This window comes from Mustela nigripes, chromosome 16, assembly GCF_022355385.1.
Source record: "Mustela nigripes isolate SB6536 chromosome 16, MUSNIG.SB6536, whole genome shotgun sequence".
Lineage (NCBI taxonomy): Eukaryota > Metazoa > Chordata > Mammalia > Carnivora > Mustelidae > Mustela > Mustela nigripes.
In genome coordinates this window covers 40,839,657-40,862,545 of record NC_081572.1, presented here as the reverse complement: position 1 = coordinate 40,862,545, position 22,889 = coordinate 40,839,657, and positions in this window count along the sequence as shown.

Genomic DNA, 22,889 nt, shown 5'->3' with positions numbered 1-22,889 from the left:
AAACCAAGCTTGAAAAGTGAATTTGTATTTGGCATCTCATAGCTTTGTTATTTTAATGTCAAATCTGAAGGACCATCTTATCCCCTGCATATCCTGTAATAGTGGAAGATTCTTCAGAGTTCTGTCCTTGACCCACAGCCTTTTTCTTCTTCCACACCAACCCTGGGTTATGGCAGCTTCTATTTTGGGTTTAACAACCAGCTAAGACCAGACCTACCTGACCTCTCTCTTGAGCTTAAAATGTGCATATTCAGATACTTAGAATAAAGCTCAGACCTCCAAAACTGAATACATTGTCTTCTCTCCCAAAGTTGCTCTTACCGTCTATATTCCCTATCCTAGTAAATATGTCCACCCAACCACCCAACCAGAGGTGGGGGCATTCTTTTTTGTTTTTTTAAAACATTTTTAAAATTTATTTGACACAGAGAGAGACATCACAAGTAGGTAGAGAGGCAGGGGGGAAGCAGGCTCCCTGCTGAGCAGAGAGCTTGATGCAGGGCTCAGTCCCAGGACCCTGAGATCATGACCTGAGCTGAAGGCAGAGGCTTAACCCACTGAGCCACCCAGGTGCCCCAAGGTGGAGGCATTCAGACTCCTCCACCTCTCCCTCAATCCACCAATTCTGCCCATATTTTCTCAAACTGATCTGGAATCTGTCCTCTCTGTTCCAGCTCAGCTGTCTCTGTCTTAGCTCAAGATTTTATCTCGTTATGTCATCTCTCTTAACAATCCTTTATAAACCTATCCCCGAGAAACCACCATCAATACCTTGGTGTATTTCCTTCTAGTCTTTTAAAAATTTTACTAGCGCTGTGTCTGTGGGCAAATTATTTAGCCCCCCTATGCCTTAGTCTTCTCATCTATAAAATGGAGATAATAATATTACCTATTTCACAGTTTTGAGAATGAAGTGAATTTATCTGACACAGTGTCAGACACTAAGGGTGAGATACGTGTTAGATGCCGTTTTTGTATATAGTAAGTAATCCCAGCTAACTGCAAAGCTGAGAGATCAAAATCTCATAAAAAAAAAAAAATAAGGGATTGGTAAAGAGCCATTAAAATGACCTTAAATATGTGTATAATCAAAATAATAAGTGGAAATTCTGGAAAAGACTCATTTCTAAAACAAAGCTGACCCAACCACTAAAAATCCATTCTCCTAAATCTCATTCTTGAGTTATTTAGAAAGCATTGCTGTTATGCAGTTAACTAGTAAGGCTGATTGACTTGTAATTTTTACTATGTAGATATTATTTCTTTTTGAAATTTTTGAACCAGCATTTAGTATCTTGACATATAATTTAAAAAAATTTTTTTAGCCTTCCTTGTTCCATTTTCTTACATCTCAGCAAAAAGTTGTAACAACAGTCTGGTATTTTTACTTAGTTAATCATCTTTAAGGGTGTATTCTTTTCTATACCATCTTCTTATACTGACAGGTGTATAAGTAGAGAAATGGGGAGTAATAATTATTCTTTTGTTCAAGGAGAATAAACATGTATTTATTTTTTACATGAATATGTAAATAATTAGAATGGCGGAGTAGATCACAATATAAAATTTTGTGTGTTGCCTTTTTTCTTTCCTATATTATATTTTCCTATATTAATAAAAAAAACTTTTCACCAGGGGGGCCTGTCTGTATCAGTCTGTGGAGTTTGCAACTCTTGATCTCAGGGTTGTGAATGCGAGTCCCGTGTCGGGTGTGGATAAATTATAGATAAATTTCCACCCATGTTGGGAGTAAATAAAATCTTCAAAATACAAAACAAGACTTTTCACCACATCATTGTAGGTAAACTTAACATCACTGGGAGGTGAACTTTTCCCCTTCCTCTGCCAGAACACAGCACAGAAAGGCAGCCTTCTTCTGTAATTAACTTTTCATTACTCATAAGGACAGTGTATGTGTATTTCCCTTCATGTCATGATTGTGTCCAGTTCACTACTGTGAACTGTTTTTGGAGAATACATAGTCTCCTAAGTAGGAATAATTCGAATGGATTCCTGCTATGCACCTACACAGATCTCCAAAGTTACAGGCAAACCTCTTAAAGAAATAAATAAATAATCAACCTCTTAAATTGGGAAGGATTCTTGCAGGATCTCATTTCAGAACCTATATCTTGGTGAGAGGAAATCTAAGTGTCCCCTTCCTATAACTAAAAAGAAGCAATATTTACTGAAATCAATAACCAAACATGACTAGGATTTAAAAAAAGAAAAAAAAAGGAACTAATAAATTGTCCAGCAGGGGCTTCAAGCTGAGCACCACCACCAGGAAAAAAAAATAATAAAAATGCTAAATATTTAACATTCCCTAGTGTGGTTAAATCTCAAAGATGAAAAAGATTAGCATCGTTTTTTGACTCTATAATGATCACGACCAAACAAACAAAGAAAGTTAATAGCAGTTTGGAACGTCAGCGTTGCTTTTAAGTAATAGGTGAGTTGCTCATTTGCTTGTGTTTGTTTTTTGGACTTCTCTACTGGTATGGTTACTACCATTCTCCCAGGCTAAGCCTAAGAATTCATCCAAGTTTATTCAGTGCTTGAGTGCTAGGTTAGGAGTTTCACATCATGGGATTTATGGAGTTAAATCTGGAATTCTAGATTGAGAGTATGGAATTTGCTCCGGATTTAGCTAGACAGACATCATTTATACACATAAACATGTACATTAATAACAGTAATAGATACCTCTGTAATTGTGGAACATGCTGGAAAAGTGATAGGACCCAGGGGAAAGCCCTGGAGGCAATTCCTTTTGGCTGTGGTAGTCTTGCTGAGGATGAAATGTCTATTGGTGTCCCCAGTTCCACCCGGATACCTTAGTTTTCACATTTTTTTTGTGGGCTGTTCTACAGTGTGGTATGAGCAGAATACTAGCACCAGGTTTTCAAAGATGAATAATTTGATCTTAGTTGACAGCTATACACAGAATGGCTCAGAGGTGTGGAAAATGTACAACCATCTAGATTTTTCTACACGTGTGTCTGAGCCAGAATGCTCCTGGCAGCTTATCGGAAATTACTGTATTCTATTGAAAAGAACAAGCAGGAGGCCCCTGGCTCCAGTGTTCTGTAGGATTCCCTACTCTTGCTGCTGAGCCAACCCAGCTTCATCTGCTTCCACTTCTTACCCCCAAACTCCCAGCGCTTACAAGCAGTCTGTGTCCTTTTAGCTCAGTCCTTGACCTTCAGGAGAAATCTGTATAGAATGGAATATTCCATGCTAGGATGGAGATTTTCCCATACCAATCATTTTTCTCTTCCTCTGGTAGAGCTTTGCATTTTCATTTTTCTGAATGTTCCTTCCTAGGACCTATAAAGATTATGAGGGGGAAGAAAATTATCCTTCACTAACCACAAAATGCAAGGATTTCTCTTACTTGTCCTCCTCCCTGTTCTTTGGTTTCTTATTGGGGAAATTCTTCCTGAGTCTTCCTATCTCCGCCTGGCTTTGGCAGGGAGCCTAATTTTTAGTCAGCTATTTTCTCCTGGCATTGGCTGGAATGTATATGTCTTTTTCCATGGACCCCAGAGTGTCCTGTAGACAGCTCACGGGATATCTCAGCTGGACCTTTCGGCTTCTGCCTGCCAGTCTTGGCCTTGTATAATGAATTTGAATGCTGGGACCTTTCTACTGATGCCTTGACTTGCTGGTTACTAGGCCAGAGTGTTTTTTTAGGCAGAAGAACTTCTGACTTTACTTCCAACACATTGCCTCGTTGCTGTTTTTCTATCTGCCACATTGTTTTACTTTCTGAATTTGTTTTTTTCCTTTCTATAAAATGAATACTCTTGATATAATGGAAAGGTTTCATTTTCTCAATGTGCTTGTAGGTTCCTTAGGGCATGACCTTTCTATATCTTAGAATCATTTTTAGGACTTGGCACATTTCTTGATATTCAAGAAATGTTTGTCAAATGGAATCGAGTTATATCTTTCATCTACCTTCCTCATAGATTATTTGAGATTGATTAATAGATTTTTAAAATATTTTATTTTTATTTTCTTTTAGTAATCTCCATACCCAAAGTGGGGTTCCAGTCCCACAACCCCAAGATCAAGATTCACATGCACCATGGACTGAGCCAGCCAGGTGCCCCCTATTTGAGACTGATTTAGAAAGCAAATGTTCCTATTAGTGCCTTTACAAAAATAAAGAGGAATTAAATGAGAAAGTTTGACAGTAGGTGAGTTGAAAGGTTGAAGCACTTGTAGAGGGAAACCAGTAAGAAACATATTGTGTGACTTTGCTTATTAGGTTTACTTGGAAAAATGAGTGTATTGAAGAGAGCATTTCCAACATATAGTTAGGGGTCTTCAAGAGTAAGCCTTTAAACTAATTTTTCAGGGCACTTGGCTGGCTCATTCAGTGGAGCATATGACTCTTGATCTCAGGGTTATGAGTTCAAACCCCATGTTGGGTGTAGAGTTAAATAAAACTGGAAAAAAACCCACAAAAAACAAAACTGGGGCACCTGAATGGCTCAATCAGTTAACCCTCTGACTCAGGTTTTGGCTCAGGTCATGATCTCAGGGTTGTAAGATCCACGTCAGGCTCCCCACTCAGCCGTGGGTCTATTTGTCCCTCTGCCTTTGCCCTTCCCCCTGCTTGCATGTGGTGCACTCTCTCTCTCTCATGTAAATAAATAAATCTTGAAAAAAAAAACCTCTAAGTTTTCAGAGGCATAGAATAATTTTCAGATACTTAGCTGCAGGGAACCTTAGAGATTGTATGGTGTAACTTTATTGTACTGGTGATGAAACTTATGTCCAATTGTATGAATGACTTTCTCACATTCAGACAACTAGGTAGGGGGAAAATGAAGAGGAGACCTAGTTCTGCCCTTAAGAACCCAGCACCTTTTTCTATTGCACTTTAGCTCTTTTAGCAGAATATAGCTATTTGTATGGATGCCATCTCCCCGCAAAGGGTTTTAGGTTAATGGAAGACAGGAGTCATATCTTTTTCATCTTACTCTTTATGGAAGATAAAAGTTATAATGTCTGGCAAATGTGGCTACCAAATGGTAGGTACTCAACTCCCTTTGTTGTTGTTGTTGAAGACTTTATTTATTTGAGGGTGGGAGGGAGCACAAGCAGGGTGCAGAGCAGAGAGAGAGAAACAAGCAGGCTTCCTGCTAAGCAGAGAGCAAATGTGGGACCAGATCCCAGGACCCCGGGATCATGACCTGAGCTGAAGGCAGGTGCCTAACAGACTGAGCCACGCAGGTGCCCCGTGCGTCATGCTTTTTTTTTTTTTTTTAAAGATATAATTTATTTATTTGAGAGAGAGAGAGAGAGAAATAGTGACAGAGTAGTGAGAAAGAGCACAATCGGGGAGGAGAGGGAGAAGCAGGCTCCCCCCTGAGCAGGGAGCACAATGCAGGGCTCCGTCACAGGACCCTGGGATCAAGACCTGAGGGAAAGGCAGACGCTTAACCCACCAAGCCACCCAGGTGTCCTGCGTCATGCTTTTTAATGTGTAAGTTTGTAGAGGATCTGGGGAGTATTTTCTAATGGGGAAAAAAAGGTTCTGCCTTTCAATTTCATTTGCTGATATATAGTTAAAAGTTAATGGACCCGTATCACATGAGGACCCAGCAAGTGACATATCCCTCTTATTTCTCAATGGTTTGTCTGATGCAATCATTGATTTTGGATAAGTCATCTACCATTCATTTCACCCCCAACATGACCTATTACACACATATATGCACACACGCGAGAGAATTCTAATCATTTTCTTTTTTCTTTTCTTTTCTTTCTTTTTCTTGGGCAAGAAACATAAGGATTGTGAGTAATAAATGGCATTTAGCTGCGGTTCCCTCATATTGATGTCTTTTAAGATCTTTAAACTGGTAATTCGTCTGCCTTTGGAGAGATTCTGGTTTTATTGACATGCAATTTGAAAGCACGAAAATTATCTTCAGAGTCACAGAGCAAGGAATAGTGGAAGTCCTTGAGTCAGCGACAAAGACAACAGTCAAAATCTCCTGTTGTTGGCCAAGCTTTTGACTTGCTCTCTTAGAAAAAGTGATTTCCAACCAAAAGTGATTTCAAACAAACATCTGTAAAAGGGAGTTAAAGTTAAAGCTTAAGAGACTCAGCCATAAAAAAGAATGAGATCTTGCCATTTGCAACAACACGGATAGACCTAGAGAGTATAATGCTAAGTGAAATAAGTCAGAGAAAGACAAATATCATATGATTTCATTTACATGTGGAATCTAAAAACCAGAATAAATAAAAATACAAACAAAAAGCAGAGATAGGCCCATCAACAGAGAGAACACACTGATGATTGCCAGAAGGGAATGGGGTGGGCGGAGATAGACTCCGCTTATGGAATGAATAAGTCAAAGGATGAAACATACAACATAGGGAATGTAGTCAGTGATATTGTATTGCATGGTGACTTGTGGTGACCACAGCCCAACATATATATATATATATATTTGTTGAATCACTATGTTGTGCACCTGAAACTAATGTAACATTGTATGTCAGCTATACTTAAATTTAAAAAAACAAAGGTCAAGGTAAGTGAGAAGGAATTAAGAGAGTATATAGACCCATAGATGAGCTTGTCTTCAGGCCCATACAATTTCCAGCCCAGGGTTCTAAAAGAACCTACAAATGTGAATATAAAGCCAGCGTAGAAACTCCTTGATGAGATGCCAAGAATAACAGGTGTTAACTGAATTTGTTGTTGGTTGAGACATTGCACCCAAAGGGATGGATGAATGGCGTAAAACCAACCTAGAGGACACTATGCGAGATCAGTCATCTAGTCAGAGGGGATTACAGTCTGGAAAGTACATCATGAGGTCCAGAGAATGGCAGAGTTGAGGGTGAAACACCAGAACTTAATCTCTTTTCCTGACGGTCTGCATGGCTTAGGGTACACGTCTTTCTGCTGCAGTCTTCGAAATGCTTTGTGAAGGGCGCCTGGGTGGCTCAGTCAGTTAAATGTCCACCTTTAGCTCAGGTCATGACCTCAGGGTCCTGGAATCAATTCCCACATCAGGCTCCCTGCTCAGTGGGGAGCCTGCTTCTCCTTTTCCTTCTGCCTGCTCCTCCCCCTACTTGTACTAGCTCTCTGTCAAATAAATAAATAAAATCTTTTAAAATTTTTATTCATTTATTATTTGACAGAGAGCACAAGCAGAGGGAGCAGCAGGCAGAGGGAGAGGGAGAAGCAGGTTCCTTGCTGAGTGGGGAGCCCGACACAGGGCTCAAGGCTAGGACCCTAGGATCATGACCTGAGCCGAAGGCAGAAATGCCCAATGACTGAGCTACCCAGGTGCCCCAAATAAGTAAAATCTCAACATAAATTTTTTAAATTAAGAGAGAAAGAAATGCTTTGTGAATAAAAGAGAAAGTATCTGTGAAATGCTTTATGTCTCTAGAAGGAAAAATTGTGTATGAAGGTAGGGTATTAAACTTTTCACTTAGCTCTCAGGGCTCATTGGATTTGTTAGAAATTTGTGTAGCTGGAATCACCAAACGGTTTGAGGAATAAGCTACAAATCATGGAGGAAGAAGCAGTTCTAAAATGGAAATAAGTAAACTAGTGAGGTAACACCTATTCATTGCTTTGAAATAGGACTAGCAAAGCGACTGAAAATACAATTTGTTTTTCCTCTGCCAACGTAAAACCACTTCCCCAGAACTTTTCCTTAGGCCTTTCTTGTTGTTTTCCTCCAAACCTTGTCTTTTTTCTCTTCTTTGAAACCTCTCATCCATCTACTTCTTTGGTTCAAGGACTACTTACCTACCTGCCTTGACTTAAATTAGCAAAATACTCTCATATTTCTGTGAAACCTAGCTCTGAAAGGAGCTGCTTAGATGTGTTCTCTTGTTTCATTAATTTCTTCGGTTTGGATTCACTGAGTACACGAATATATAAATACAAGAAGGCAGAGAGATGAGGAGGAGGGAGAAACCTAAGAATATGTTGCCAAGATTTTCTTTTTATTCCAAATGGCTCTTAAAGAAGGAAGAGCTTGTTCTCTTACCCCTTTAAATCTTACTGTTTCATATTCCTCCCTAAACTTGACCTTCCTTTCAACTTATATTGGAATCTCTCCAGAGCTAAATTCTATTGTCTAACTCAAACGATAACCTTTCCTATTTCCTTTCTTCTTGCCTGCCCTAATTCAAATAGGTGGCCTGGATTTTGCTTTTTATTAAAGCTTTTTTGTAACCAATATTTATTTTCATTTATCAAAACACTCTGTACAACTAGGTTAGAAAGACAAATAATGCTTTAAAAAAAAAAAAGGCTTATGGCAAAAGCAACAGACTGACGTCTGACATTTGCTTCTGTATTTCTTTTTTTTTTTTTCTCTCTTTTTAGAAGATTTTATTTATTTACTTGATAGAGAGAGAGAGCACAAGTAGGCTGAGCGGGGGCATAGGGAGAGGGAGAAGCAGGCTCCCTGCTAAGTGTGGCACTCCATCCCAAGGATCATAACCTGAGCCAAAGGCAGCTGCTTAACCGACTAAGCCACCCAGGCACCCCAACTCCGTATTTCTAAGAAGTATGTGTATCTTATTTCATTTGTCACATAGCAGTTTTGATAAGTTAGGCAATTATGAATAGCTTAGAGATGTGAAAAAGCTGTTCATCTGATAAAGTTTATTCTTCAAAATTCAGGTATTGAGTTAAGTTGGCCTTCAAAATACAAAATTTATATAAACAAGCTGTAATACATCATCCTGAATGATGAAGTTTTTGGAAGAGCAAACCCAAAGAAGCTGACGCATTTCCAACTATGACATCAATATAATACGGTCAGGATTCAATCACAGAAGCAGAACCCCCCAGGAGCTCTGTGTGTGCATGTATCCTCTATATCATATCTAATCTCTCACAGTTGTGGGGACTGTTTAAACAGTCTCTGTAAAGCCATTGTCTTCATACCTTATCCTGGAGCTTGAAGACTTCAGAGAAGGCAGCCTGGAAGGGAAGATACATGTATAGCAGGGAAAAGCAAACGTAAACTAGGATCTACAGGTGTGAGCTAGAACCCAGGAGGACAGAATGAAACCTTGTCACTTCTCACTGCCTTTAAGATCTCACTGATCTTATTGGCATAGGTCCAACAGGAGAAGCTGTCCCCCTTCATCATGTATCTAGCTCAGGAGCTGGAAAAGCTGGGGAAGGATTGGGGGTAGGTGGAGCAGTTGTACATTCCTTGGCTTGTGAGTTGGCTGTCCCTTGCTGGAGAGGTGAGCCAGTAGATAAGCAATGATGATGTAGTTTTGGAATATAGGTGAGGTTCGGTGGGGGTGAGATCCGGAGCCAATGACCTAGAAAGAATTATTGAGACGTCTTCGATGCAAAATGGGGGAGGGGGGAAAACGGGACAGGATCTGTGGGCAGAGACAGCTGTTGCACCAGGATCTCTGAGGAGTGGTGATTATATCCTGGGGAATTAGGGCAAAGTAAGGGAAAGGGGGGGCCTCAAAAGAACTTTCATATGCTAAAGAGGACCAACCTACAAGATAGCCAAGATACCAGAGGCCCTGCCATTGTCAAGTTAAGGTTGTTTTCCTTTCTAGCAAGGCATTAACGAGAAGATGGTTGGGAGTTTCCTGGAGGAGTGTCACAAGTATCCCTCCCAGGAGTGGGGGGATCGGTGGGAGGCTGCAGGGTGTCAACTTCTGCTTTGTCTTCAGCTAGACTTCTGCTCTCTCATCAATGACATGAGCTACAAAACAGCTGCTGCTTCACTTCCAAGCCCCAAATCTGTGTGAGAATGTCTCTTGTGATCCATTTTAGCCAGAAACATACTGGAAGGGAATTCTGGGAAATGTAGTTCGGTATAGCTGAGTTGACACAAACCTTACAAAGCAGTCGCAGTCTGCTCTTTCTCTATTTGGCAGATGTATATATATACATAGAGATATTTTAAAGATTTTATTTATTTATTTATTTGAGAGAGAGAGAGCATGAGCTGGGAGAGGAGGAGAGGGAGAAACAAACTCCCCACTGAGCATGGAGCCCCACATGGGGCTTGATCTCAAGACCCTGAGATCCTGACCTGAGCTGAAACCAGACGCTTAACCAACTGAGCCACCCAGGGACCCTGGTACATATATATTATTTTTCTCCTGCAAATAAATAGTTAAGGATTAAAGTGTCTATCCTGCCCCCTTACCAAAAGAACAATGGAAAAGTCACCTAACATTTCTGGGGCCTTGTGTACTTTTGGAGGAATTAGTTTAAGAGAGAAAAGAATAACAATGTTTAATCTCTGGAAATTACCTAGAAGCCCATCATCAGGGATATTTTGTCAGCTCCTTTTTCTATTGCCCAAATGCAGCTGCTGAATAATCCGGGGTTTCTGAAATTATATTTCCTAGACCATAAAGTAATAGAATATAGCAGAGGTAGGCTTGTAATTCAGAGTTCTTCCATTTCTCATCAGTACCTTATTTAAAGAAAACAAGCAAAAGGCTTCCACATGAATCATCTCTGTGGTTACTTTATTATCTTACCTCTTGGCACTTACTTGATACCCTTTTTTTTCTTTTTTTTAAGTAGGTAGGCTTAACTTTCTTATCACCACAGTGGAATCTAAAAATTCCTCTTTATATTGTTCAACAAGAAAGAACAATGTATGCTGTTCAGTAGAGGGTCCATTTTTAGTATTAAGGAAAGTGCTCTGATGGAACCAGGTATTTTATGTGTTTAGATGAGCAAACCATTTCCATTTAGTACAGGTCTTTTTTCATGGAGAGTTATATAGGGTTGGAGAATACCTAAATTTTAACAACAAATAATAAATATAACACTATATAAATATAGTTATATTTATATAACTTTACATAAAGTTATATAAATATGTAACTACAAATTATAAATATAAAAAATTATTATTTGCGTGCACTTGGGTGGCTCAGTCAGTTTAAGCATCTGCGAATCAAGTATCTCTTGATTTCAGCTCAGATCATGATCTCAGGGTCATGAGATCGAGCCCCATGTCGGGTTCTATGCTGGACCTGGAGCCTCCTGAAGATTCTCTCTCTCTCCCTCTCCCTCTGCCCCCTCCCTCTCTCTCTCTCTCAAAATAAATAAATAAATACACTTTATTTATTTATATATTATGTATATAATTATATATAAGAATAAAATATATGTTATATATAGTAAAGTATATAAATAATAAAATCTATATTATATGTATATAATTTTTCCTAAGCTATTCATAGATGAAATTTATCATTCTTTCCACTGTAATGACATGGATATAAGCAACAGACCTAAAACAAACAAAACAAAACAAACACCCCACCATCACCAAAACGATCTGTTTCTCCCCAGTCATATAAATCTCCACTAAAGGAAAACTTTTTAAAAATAAATGATATCTTGGGACGCCTGGGTGGCTCAGTTGGTTAAGCAGCTGCCTTCGGCTCAGGTGATGATCCCAGCGTCCTGGGATCGAGTCCCACATCAGGCTCCTTGCTCGGCGGGGAGCCTGCTTCGCCCTCTGCCTCTGCCTGCCATTCTGTCTGCCTGTGCTCGCTCTCTCCCCCTCTCTCTGATAAATAAATAAAATCTTAAAAAAATAATAATAAATAAATGATATCTTTATAAAAATGAGCTTAGCTGGGGGTGCCTAGGTGGCTCAGTGGGTTAAAGCCTCTGCCTTCAGCTCAGATCATGATCCCAGGGTCTTGGGATCCAGTCCTGTCATCTCATCGGGCTCTCCGCTCAGCAGGAAGCCTGCTTTCCCCTCTTTCTCTGCTTGCGTCTTTGCCTACTTGTGATCTCTGTCTGTCCAATAAATAAAATCTTTTTAAAAAAATGAGCTTAGCTGAAGTTGATTGTATCAACCGAAGAATAAGCAAAATTATCAACTATAGAAAGGAGACCAACCTCATTGGTCAAATGGTGTTCTCCCAGTCCAGTACTTTGTATCAAAACTGGATAACAAAGAATTATAGTAATTGTGTCACCAAGGCAGAGACAGATGTTTAAATTACAGGAAGTTTTAAAAATAGTTTTTAATTGCTTCTGTTGCTGACAAGCCACAGATCTTTTCTCTGGATCCTCGGGTATGCCCCGTTTGACTTGCCTCCAGGTTTGTTTGGGTTTTGGGTTTTGTTTTGTTTTGTGGGAGGGTTGTTATGAAAGGGCTCGGCCCCATGGCTAAGTTTCTTAGTGAGTTCATCTTCTCCTGTTAATACATTGTCTCAATCATTCAGTGCCTGTGAGATCTGCTTCTGTAGACTGTTCATCTCTGAGTCTTTTCTACTTTTTATAATGAATACCATAGGGTATTGGTCTGTGTTGGGGGCAGGGAGAGATTCCTCCCACCACTTCTTTACTGCGTAGCTCTTCTAACTTCAGCAGGAGCTATCTTAAGAACCGGTGTCTTGGGGCACCTGGGTGGCTTAGTGGGTTGGGCGTCTGCCTTCAGCTCAGGTTGTGATCTCAGGGTCCTGGGATTGAGCCCCACATCCAGCTCTCTGCTCAGCAGGGAGCCTGCTTCCCCCACCCCCGCCCCCACCTGCCCCTCTGCCTACTTGTGATCTCTCTCTCTGTCAAATAAATAAGTAAAATCTTAAAAACAAAACCAAACCAGTGTTGTCATTTATCCTTATAAGTGCACCTTATGGAGTAGGAGGAACTGCAGCCTGATACTAGCCTTATAGACTTAAAGAGCTCACCTTTCAAAGGCACCGATTTGCCCCTATTTGTTATGTTGAAAATTAGCAGTGTTTTTGTGATTTTTTTTTCAATTTGCAATGCCTCAAAGAGTGCCGATGAATTTTTAAAAAGCCAAACTTAAGAGACAAATTAGTTGTATTATTAAATAGCAAAGGGTATAATTTTACTGTGAACTAGAGAACATATTACTGATAAAATTTCTGAAGAGCCCACAGATATTGACATATAATCTTAAAAAATATTCAACAGCAGCTTAGCATATCTCTCCAGGACATCTCCAAGGTCAGAGCAGTTTACAGGTGGGGTCTCAGTAGGAAGATTACAAGGTCACCTTTGGCATGGATGGCCAGAACTGGTCTTCTAGGCTAGCTGGCCTGCCCAGCTTTCTTTAGGCCATAAGAGCCAAAATGGTAATCCCAGGTAGTTGGGGATGGGGAGAAGGAAGAAGAGTGTCAAGCACTTATATGGAAAACCTACAAATTCTACCATAGCCAAAATTTCTGTTTATCCCTACTTGGGGTGTGAGTGGGGGGAAGGGGATCAGTTTGGGGGAGGGAGGGGAGAAAGACAAAAGAGTAACAAACCTTTTCTGCATATTTCTCACTTTTTCACGGTACTCACTAAAACTCTGTTTAAACTTCTTATCTGGGATGTAGTAAAGCAGCAAATTGTTTTCTTTTTATTATGTGGGACTTGCTTCGGCCTGCTGTGTTTCCACGTGATACAAGGGACATGCTTCTCTGCTCTGAAGTTTTGGACTTTCTAAACTGACCTTTCTTTTCAAATGCAAGATGTGCTGCTGCTTTTTTTTTTTTTTAAAGTCTTTTATTTATTTATTTGACAGAGAGAGAGAGACCACAAGTAGGCAGAGAGGCAGGTGGGGAGGGTGGGGAAGCAGCTGAGCAGAGAGCCTGATGCGGGGCTTGATCCTAGGTCCCTGAGATCATGACCTGAGTCTAAGGCAGAGGCTTAACCCACTGAGCCACCCAGGTGCCCCAAGATGTGCTTCTTTAGCTGAGCATGCGGAGCGGGGGCATGCCATGTAACTGTGTTTAAATATTTACCCTGGTACCTTTAGAACATGGTACCACCTTCTTTAGGCGTTTTGTTAACAGAGGCTTGAAAAATCAGGTGACCCAGCAACTGTTCTTACTCACTGGTGTTCCTTGCCATGATGAACAAAAGTTTCAATGTCTACAGCAAGGAGGAGTCACCAAGGAGAGCAAACCTGGGTGTTGATTTTAAATAAATTATTTGCATTTAGGTAGTTGTAGGAGGTGGCCCCTTTCCGTGCTCAATTATTGTATTATTTACCAAGCAACTGAGTACACCCACCTCCCCCAAGCCAAGAAACCGATGGCTAGAGACTGCCTCTGTTGCTACGGTCTTCCCAGTAGACACTCTTAGGAGCTAGGGACAAGCTTAATAAGAGCTTTCTTCTAAGTCCTCTGCTGCCCTGGCATGCCATTAAAAAGGGTATGGATGGTCTTCCAACATCAGCTTATAATGAGGCAAAAAGTGACTCCGAGATCATCCTTACCCCTACCAAAAGACTCAGAAAGTCCCTAAAGGCTAAGACCGAAAAAATAAAGGATGAAGCTACTAACAGCGGTCCCAGCACCCCATCTCCTGCAACTTTAATGGCCCAGCCTCTCCCATGGAGGGCAGTTTAGGCAGCAAGAGGATATTACTGTACAACGTTGTCTGTGTTAGACTAGTGGGGAGAGAAGTATCAGGTGATCTCTTGGTAGTTACTTCTGAATGGGGAAATCCTTCTTTTTCTTTTCGTTCATTTTATGGCCCTAGTGAATCCTCAAGGTGTAGCCTCAACGGCAGTTAAAGGCAGATAGGGCTGAAAGGAAAGCTGTCCTCCAGGAGGTTGTCCCTGCTGAGTTGCATTTTGGAGGATGGGGGGCAGCTTCTGTGTGACCTCAGTTAGAGTTTCAGGAATCTTCTTAGTCCTGTGGAATCTCCTCTGGGTGCTCGACTGGCACCCAGTCAAGCACCGCCTTGTGGTTTTAGTTGCAGCAGAATTCAAAATGGTGGAGCAGCTGCGTGGTGCAGTCTTGGTTAAGTTTCTGACTCTTGGTTTCAGCTCAGGTCATGATCTCGGGGTCTTGAGATCAAGTCCAACATCGGGCTCCCTGCTTAACAGGGCAACAGGAGGATTCTGCTTGTCTCCCTCTCCTCTGCTCTCCCTTCTCTTCTGTCTCTCAAATAAGTAAATAAATCTTAAAAAATAAAAATAAAAAATGACCAATGGTAAAAAAGAGGAAGCCCCTAGAAGAGCTAACACAAAGGTGGATTCCTAATGTGGGAAGTTGGCTAGTAGTTTCCAGTCTGTTAAATTCTTCAGCATCTGAAACCCCCAGGCTTGAATGCGTGGAAACCGCTGCTGCCAGGCCAACCAGGAGTCACTCAGCATAGAGACTCTGGAAGGCGCCAGAAACACACACCAAAACTCTTAAACTGAAAAAAATGTGCTGAGCCTGGAGACTCAGAACTCTCATTCAGGCCACATTGCCAACTGTGGTGTCATTTGACACAGATCTCTAACTAGGAAGAAGAACAACAGGAAACCTGTCCAAAATAGACTTGATTTCTTATTACCTCAAGATCAAGATGGTTGTCTTACTCCCATGTCTGGTGCCTGGGCTGAGATGGCGGGAGTAGCTAGGGGTCGGGCATCATGGCCATCTCTCTTGGTGGGCCTAGCTTGGGCTTCCTCCCTACATGGCTGTCTCGGGGGCTTTAAGTTGCTTACAAGGTGGCTGCCTTTACCCAGAGGGAGCATTTCAAGAGGCCCCAGGTGGAAGTGCAAAGCTTCTTATGACCTGTCTGTGCAAGTTTTCAGAATTTCACTTCTGCCCAATTCTACTGTTTCAGAAGCCTCTCCAAGGCCAGCCCAGAATGAAGGGGAGGGGAATTTGACAACACCTCTTGAAGGGGAAGAAGCCTGGTCACATTGTAGAAGAGTGTGAAAGGGGGAGATACTATGTTACCATCTTTGAAAACCCAGTCTGCCATACCTTGGGACTCAAAATTCTCGCACAACTTTCTAGTATGGGTAATCCTAGCATGCTGTATTTCTGTAGGAAAAAAACTCCTAAATTTTGCTCTTGGTAATTTTATCTGGGTAAGTTGGAAATGTATGTAGCTTTCCAACCAACAAAATTTCTGCATTTGAGTTTTAGCCACCTTTAAGTGTTACCATGATTTCAAAGAAGCTGTTGATTCTGAAGTAATAGGCTTTGATTGAGTTGACGTTTTTTTTTTTTTTAAAGATTTTATTTATTCATTTGATGGAGAGAGACAGCAAGAGAGGGAACACAATCAGGGGAGGGGGCAGAGGGAGAAACAATCACCCCAATGAGAAGGGAGCCTGATGCAGGGCTCGATCCCAGGATGCTGAGATCATGACCTGAGCTGAAGGCAATCACTTAATGACTGAGCCACCCAGGCGTCCCTGAATTGACTTTTAAAATTTTATTCATTTATTTGACAGAGAGAGAGAGATCACAAGTATGCAGAGAGGCAGGCGGCGGGGGGCGGGGGGGGGGTTTGAGGGGGGGCAGGCTCCCTGCTGAGCAGAGAGCCTGATGCTGGGCTCAATCCTAGGACCCTGAGATCATGACCTGAGCTGAAGGCAGAGGCTTAACCCACTGAGCCACCCAGGTGCCCTGAATTGACTTTTAAAACAAAGCAAACACTGTTTGAATTTTCAATGTGACATAGACATTAGAGTAATAAATCAGTGGTTTTCTACTGATCATTTCTATTCTGGAGGATACATTCAATGAATATAATAGTCCAATTTTGTAAGAGAGGAGGATAGGATCAGTACAGATAAAGGAACCCTCAGAAAAATCTTCCTTTTCTTTCTTTTTTTTTCCTCAGTGAATCCTCTTCTAAGACTAATTAGAGACAACTTCCAGAGATTCAATATGACTTGATGAGTTCAACCTGCATTGTTGAACTTGGAGAAATAAGTGCCAAAGAAACCTAAGTCATTATAGCCAATCTCCTTCACACCATCTTTTGGGTTCCAGTCAGTAGAATGGGACTTGCATTTAGAAATAAACCCAATCACTGGTACAAAGTCCATGAATAGACGGGGGGTGGGGGGGGGCTCTGCATATGAACACAGATAAAGAAGGTTTAGTTTGGAGGACAGTCATGATAGTAAAGTCTCCAAGGAGACAGACAAGGTGAAACAAGAAGACCCCGGTGTAGGGCATAACAGGGTAGGCATAAGGAGTCCCCAAACAGTGGGGACACCATGAAGTCCCAAGATTCAGCGGCAGTCATCAGATTCCTAAGAAAGACTCCACTTGCAAAAACGAAGGACATGTGGTTATCGGAAAAAAATAAGGTTAACACCAGCTAAATACCAGTTATGTTCTCTTGTTGTCTGAGGTTATGGCTAGTTCCGGGAGCAGAGGTGGAGCTGAGGTGGAGATCAACTGATTAGTTGCGGGTGGGGATTCCCGGGAGGCCTGTCCAGGGCAGGAGCTAAGCATATTTGGCCAGAAACAACAACACACTGATGCTCCAAGATGAGAGCGCCCCAGAATCATCTAATTGGGTTGTTTAAAAGTCGTATTCTGGACTCCACTCCTAGAGACTCTGGGTCCGTATATCTGGGATGCTGCTCAGGATACTGCATTTTTACAACCATCCCAAGTGATTCTATTCTGTTGGCCCACATTTTGAGACTGACAGGCAGTATGATCCTTCCCACTTGGTTGGAGGCTCAGGGATGAAGAGGAGAACTGGATTAAGGTTTTAGCCCACCAATGGAACTGGTAGAGTTTGAGAGGACTTAAGAGGGCCTTCAGCATAATGGGGATTTGTGAGTAATTGGTCAGAAATGATCCTATATCCCAAGTTTTGTTCTTATACATCTGCAGAAGTTTCTACCTGCTACATCAGAGGTTTGGAATGTAACTGGGAACATGTTCACATCACCTAAAAATGCAGAGCATTTGAGAAGTGGTCCAGCCTGATTTTAAAAGCTACACACTTGAAAATAAAAAATGTTTTTTTTTTCCCCTCAAGGTAACTCTTGTGGATGGTAGAAAATGAAAAATTTAGATAAGCAAAAATAATATTTTTAAACATCCATAATCCCACTACCCAGAGATAACCACAATTAACCCCTTGGTGTGTACCTTTCCAGCCTTTGCCTAGACAAATACACTCATATATGGGCTTGTTTTTCTTCCCTTTGTTTTGATAAATGGGATGGTACTGTACATGCCTGGGGAGTGGTGGTGGTGGTTGTTTTTAAAGATTTTGTTTTAGGAGCGGATTCTGATGTCACTCTCTGTACCTCCTAGATCTTGTGGGCTTCCCATTGCTCTCAGCATCTTGGCTTTGTTCTTCTGTATCTATCGATTGGCTCTTACTTTGTGACCAATGCTGGATGTTTTACAAATTATTGATGGATACAACGAAAAACATAAATCTTACCGGCATTATGGTCAATGATAAGAGGAAGATGTGGGGTGCCTGGGTGGCTCAGTCAGTGTCTGCCTTTTGGCTCAGGTCCTAAACTCAGGGTCCTGGAATTGAGCCCTGTGTCTAGATCCCCATTCAGCAGGAAATCTGCTTCTGCTCTTTCTCTCTCTTTTTAATTTTTGTTTAAGATTTTATTCATTTATTTGAGAGAGAGAGAGTGAGCACGAGCAGGGAGGGAAGGGTAGAGGGAGAGAGAAAAGCAGACTCTCCACTGAGCAGGGAGCCTGATGCGGGACTCAATCCCAGGATTCTGGGATCGTGACCCGAGCCAAAGGCGGTCACTTAACTAACTGAGCCATTCAGGTGCCTGCCCCTTTCTATCTCAAATAAATAAATAAAATCTTTAAAAAAAAAAAAAAAGAAGAAGAAGAAGAAGAAGAAGGAATAAATGCTGCATGCTTCCATTTGTACAAAATTCTAGAAAAGGCCCAACTCCTCTACAGTGGCAAGAAATACATTAATAGTTTCCGGAGTACAGGGTAAAGGAGCTGACTGCAGAGGGGCACGAGACAACTTAGGGGGGTAATTAAAATATGTTATATCTTGATTATGGTGGTAATTTCATGGGTGCACACATTTGTCAAAATTCACTGAACTCCTCAGTGCCCAGAAGCCCACGTGGGGCTCTGCTGCTCCAGTGAGGGAACCTCTTCCACCATTTTCAGGTCACATTTCTCTGTCACCTGGACATCGAAACAGTGGGCCTCTGCCCTGATGTCTCAGACTACATAGGGACGACAGCTCTTGGAGTGTCTTTTGGAAGTCCCTCTCTCCCTAGTGCCTCAGATCAACACTGCCCCTCCCACACCCTGTCCTCTGCTGGGAACAAAAACATCTGGGCCTCATCGTGACAAGGGCAATGCTAATGGAGTCTTGGGAGCAGACGCCTTTGGAGCCCCTCACTGCACCAGCCCAGGCTCCGTGGCCATACTTGGACTCAGGTTCGAGCCAAGACTCAGCGGGGTTATTTTAAACCCCCCAATTAATCTTCTCTAACTTGTTAAAATATTCAGATCCTATTAGCAACATTGATTTGGATAATCTAAACATGAAATAAGTCCTTGGCCAGCAATACCTCTAATCTGAGCTTTCTGGATTTTGAATGTTTTCCTTCAATTAAAAAAAAAAAAAAAGAAAGAAAGAAAGAAAAGAAGAAAAAAAAAGAAAAACGCCAGGGAGACAAACCAAATAATGAGAACTAAGGCACGCTTTTATAATTTCTATACCAAATTTGAGTCCTAAGCCAAGTACCCACATCTCAGATGTGAGTCCTCAGACATACATTTTCTCTTTCCCCCGAAATTCACTCTTCCCTAATTTCTGAGCCAATACAAATAAAAGATAGAAGATCATTAGTCTCCGATTATTCCGGATTAGATTATGAGGAATTAATGTACCTACTCTTCCAGGCAAGGGTCCATTGGTCGCTAGAATCAAAGGCTTATCCCTGGAGAAAAACTGAGCATTGGTTTGAGGAAGAACAGAGACCAAGGTTGTTTTCTCTCAGCTTTTTCTCTTTCTCAGCCTTTGCCCCCAACCCCCACGTGTGTGTGTGTGTGTGTGTGTGTGTGTCTGTGTGTGTGTGTGTGTGTCTACTCCACCTCTCTCTCACTGTTTTCCCAGCCTCAGGCCCAAATTCCTAGCCCAGACAGTGACCCGTATCTTGTGGCTTGAAAATACAGTTTGAAAATATGAACTGGGCCTTCAGATTGCTCTTTGAAGAAAGGATGATGGTTAAGGTGGGTGGAGGTAGTGTTTCTGGCAAGTACTAAAGGAGTAAGGTTGGGCAGCCCCCAAGGGGGCCACGGCACACCTGAGGTAAGAGGGAATAAACACAATGAGTAAGCCTGAGGTCTCCCACTCCCCTTGCTTCTGTTCCCTCTCTTGCTGTCTCTCTCTTTCTCTGTCAAATAAATAAATAAAATCTTAAAAAAAAAAAATCTGTGCATTCTAGAATACTGCCATGTGGTGCCTTCGTAAAGAAGTGATATCACACTTCATACATATTCTGTCCATAGGTGTAATTGAAGAGTGAATTGTTTCCTATTGCAAATGTTTCCCAGTCAGCTGGCACACCGGTTGTGAGTGCTGGATTATTTTGTTAATTTGTAGGTGTCTCCAGGACCAAAAATTAGAAGGCAAAGAGGAAGCAAGAACATGGGGTTCCGCGCTCCTGAGAGATGATAGCTCATTAGGCAGGAATCTGTTGAGCTCACAGCATCTGACAAATGAACCAGCTTGGTGTCTTTCTCACCCAAATCTACTCCCCACCCACTGGGGTGCTTCTGTTGACAGCCGGCTCCAGCCCAGCTCACACACTTCAAGGCATTGTTCTCAGTTGCCTCTTGTGTTGAGAACAAAGAACAAAGAGCACAAGGGCTTAACCAGCCCTGGTGGGTGATGCAGAGAATTACAAATTACTTTCTGCCATGCTGAGCACCAGATCCTGGGGGATAGAAGAACCAGTTATGTTCTTCAGGTGACTCATATCACCAGGGAGGTCTGGGGAAAATGATAAGGAAGAGGCAATGATACATTTTTTTAAAGATTTTATTTATTTATTTGACAGATAGAGATCACAAGTAGGCAGAGAGGCAGGCAGAGAGAGAGAGAGAGAGAGAGGAGGAAGCAGGATCCCAAGTGAGCAGAGAGCCCTGAGATCATGACCCGAGCTGAAGGCAGAGGCTTTAACCCACTGAGCCGCACAGGCGCCCTGGCAATGATACACTTTTTAAAGATTTTATTTATTTATTTGACACAGAGAGAGAGATCACAAGTAGTCAGAGCAGCAGGCAGAGAGAGAGGGAAGCAGGCTCCCCACTGAGCAGAGAGCCCACTGTGGGACTCCATCTCAGGACCCCGAGATTGTGACCTGAGCTGAAGGCAGAGGCCCAACCCACTGAGCCACCCAGGCACCCCAAGGCAATGATATTTAAGAGAGTCCTTACAACAAGGTAGTGCAACCAACTAGAATTTGCAAAACCTATTGGTGATTTTGCTAAAGAAGTCATGGTGAAGGTTATTATAAGGTAACTTAATTTTTGTATGGACAGAAATGATTTCTGTTATAGTTTTGAGTTTCACCTTAATTTTTGTATGGACAGAAATGATTTCCGTTATAGTTTTGAGTTTCACCTTTAGCTTTAAAGTTTAGAAATATGCTTATTTAGGAACAGGTTGGTATTATTAAACATGACGTTACTTCATTTTTTATTATTTTATTATTTTTTAGATTTCATTTATTTATTTGACAGAAAGAGAGAGAGAGCAGAAGTAAGCAGAGCAACAGGCAGAGGCAGACGGAAAAGCAAGCTCCCTGCTGAGCAGAGAACCCGATGCGGAACTCAATCCCAGGACCCTGGGATCATGACCTGAGCCAAAGACAGCTGCTTAACTGACTGAGCCACCCAGGTGCCCCAAACATGACATTATTTAATGATTAACGTTCTAAAGTGTGGCAAAACCAAATATTTTTGTTTATGCACTGAGTTGGGGGACACTTTACATTGGACCCATTTAGACCTTGTGCCACGCATCCCAGGGTGGAACATTTCTCTTCTGATGGTCTTTTTGTCAGAGGTAGCTTGGATTTTTGTTATCTGACACACGCACACTGCACGCGTGCGCGCGCACACACACACACAAACCCGCTCTCCCTCCCTCTCTCTACACTGTTTTCCAAATTGTGCAATAACAGGAAGCAGAAATGACCAGAACTCACGATTCCAACTTGTGCTTAGCAAATTTACAGAGGGAAGCAGGAAAACAGGTGGGTCCAGTCAAGAAACTGAGACACACAAAGGTTAAGTGACACTGCTGGGAAGGACCATCGAGAGAAATACTAATACTAATAAATCTTCTTTCGATGATGTCTGATGTCTATGGCAGTGCAGCATTCTGGAACCTTCTTGTGACTCAGTCTGTATGTGGGACTGCGGGAGCCATCGTGGACTCTGCCTGCTGTGTGGTACTTGGTTTCCTAAATGGAGCCTCATCTTATCTATATCTTTCTCCCAATGCCCCTTAATTCGACTTTACTGAGAGCAGTTTCTTTTTTCCCCCTGGATTTGGGGTGCTAAACAGATGGAACTTTTCAAAGCTCAAAAGAACCATTTGGTGCAGAGCTGACCCAAGGTCAGTACTCTGGTCACAAAGCATCCTATCTAAAAACTGCCTGCTATTCCTTCCGCTCCTTAGATTATTTTGCTTATTAGAGTCTGCTGTTCCCAGGGGCACGCGAGGGCTGTGAGAACAAAAGCAAACAAGACGCCCTTAAAAATATTCCCTGTTCTTTTGACCTTCGAGGGACCTGCTAGGAAATGGAAAGCCTTGCTCTGCTTCCTGAGAAAACTGTGGCAAAAACGAGTTTTCAGCTGGGTATTATTTTTGGGGAGCGTTCAGATTTCTCTGAGCTGATTTTTTTCCCCTACAGAGCAGGAGTAAAGAAATCCCAAAGATTATCTTTTTTTTTTTTTTTTTTGAGAGAGCAAGAGAGAGAGAGAGCAAGCATGTGAGCGGAGGTATGGGAGGCAGGGACAGAGTAAGAGGGAGAGAGAGAATCTTGAGTAGAGTCCAACGCGGGGCTTGATCTCATGATCCTGAGATCATGACCTGAGCCGAAACAGGAGTTGGATGTCCAACCATTTGAGCCCCCCAGGTGCCCCAT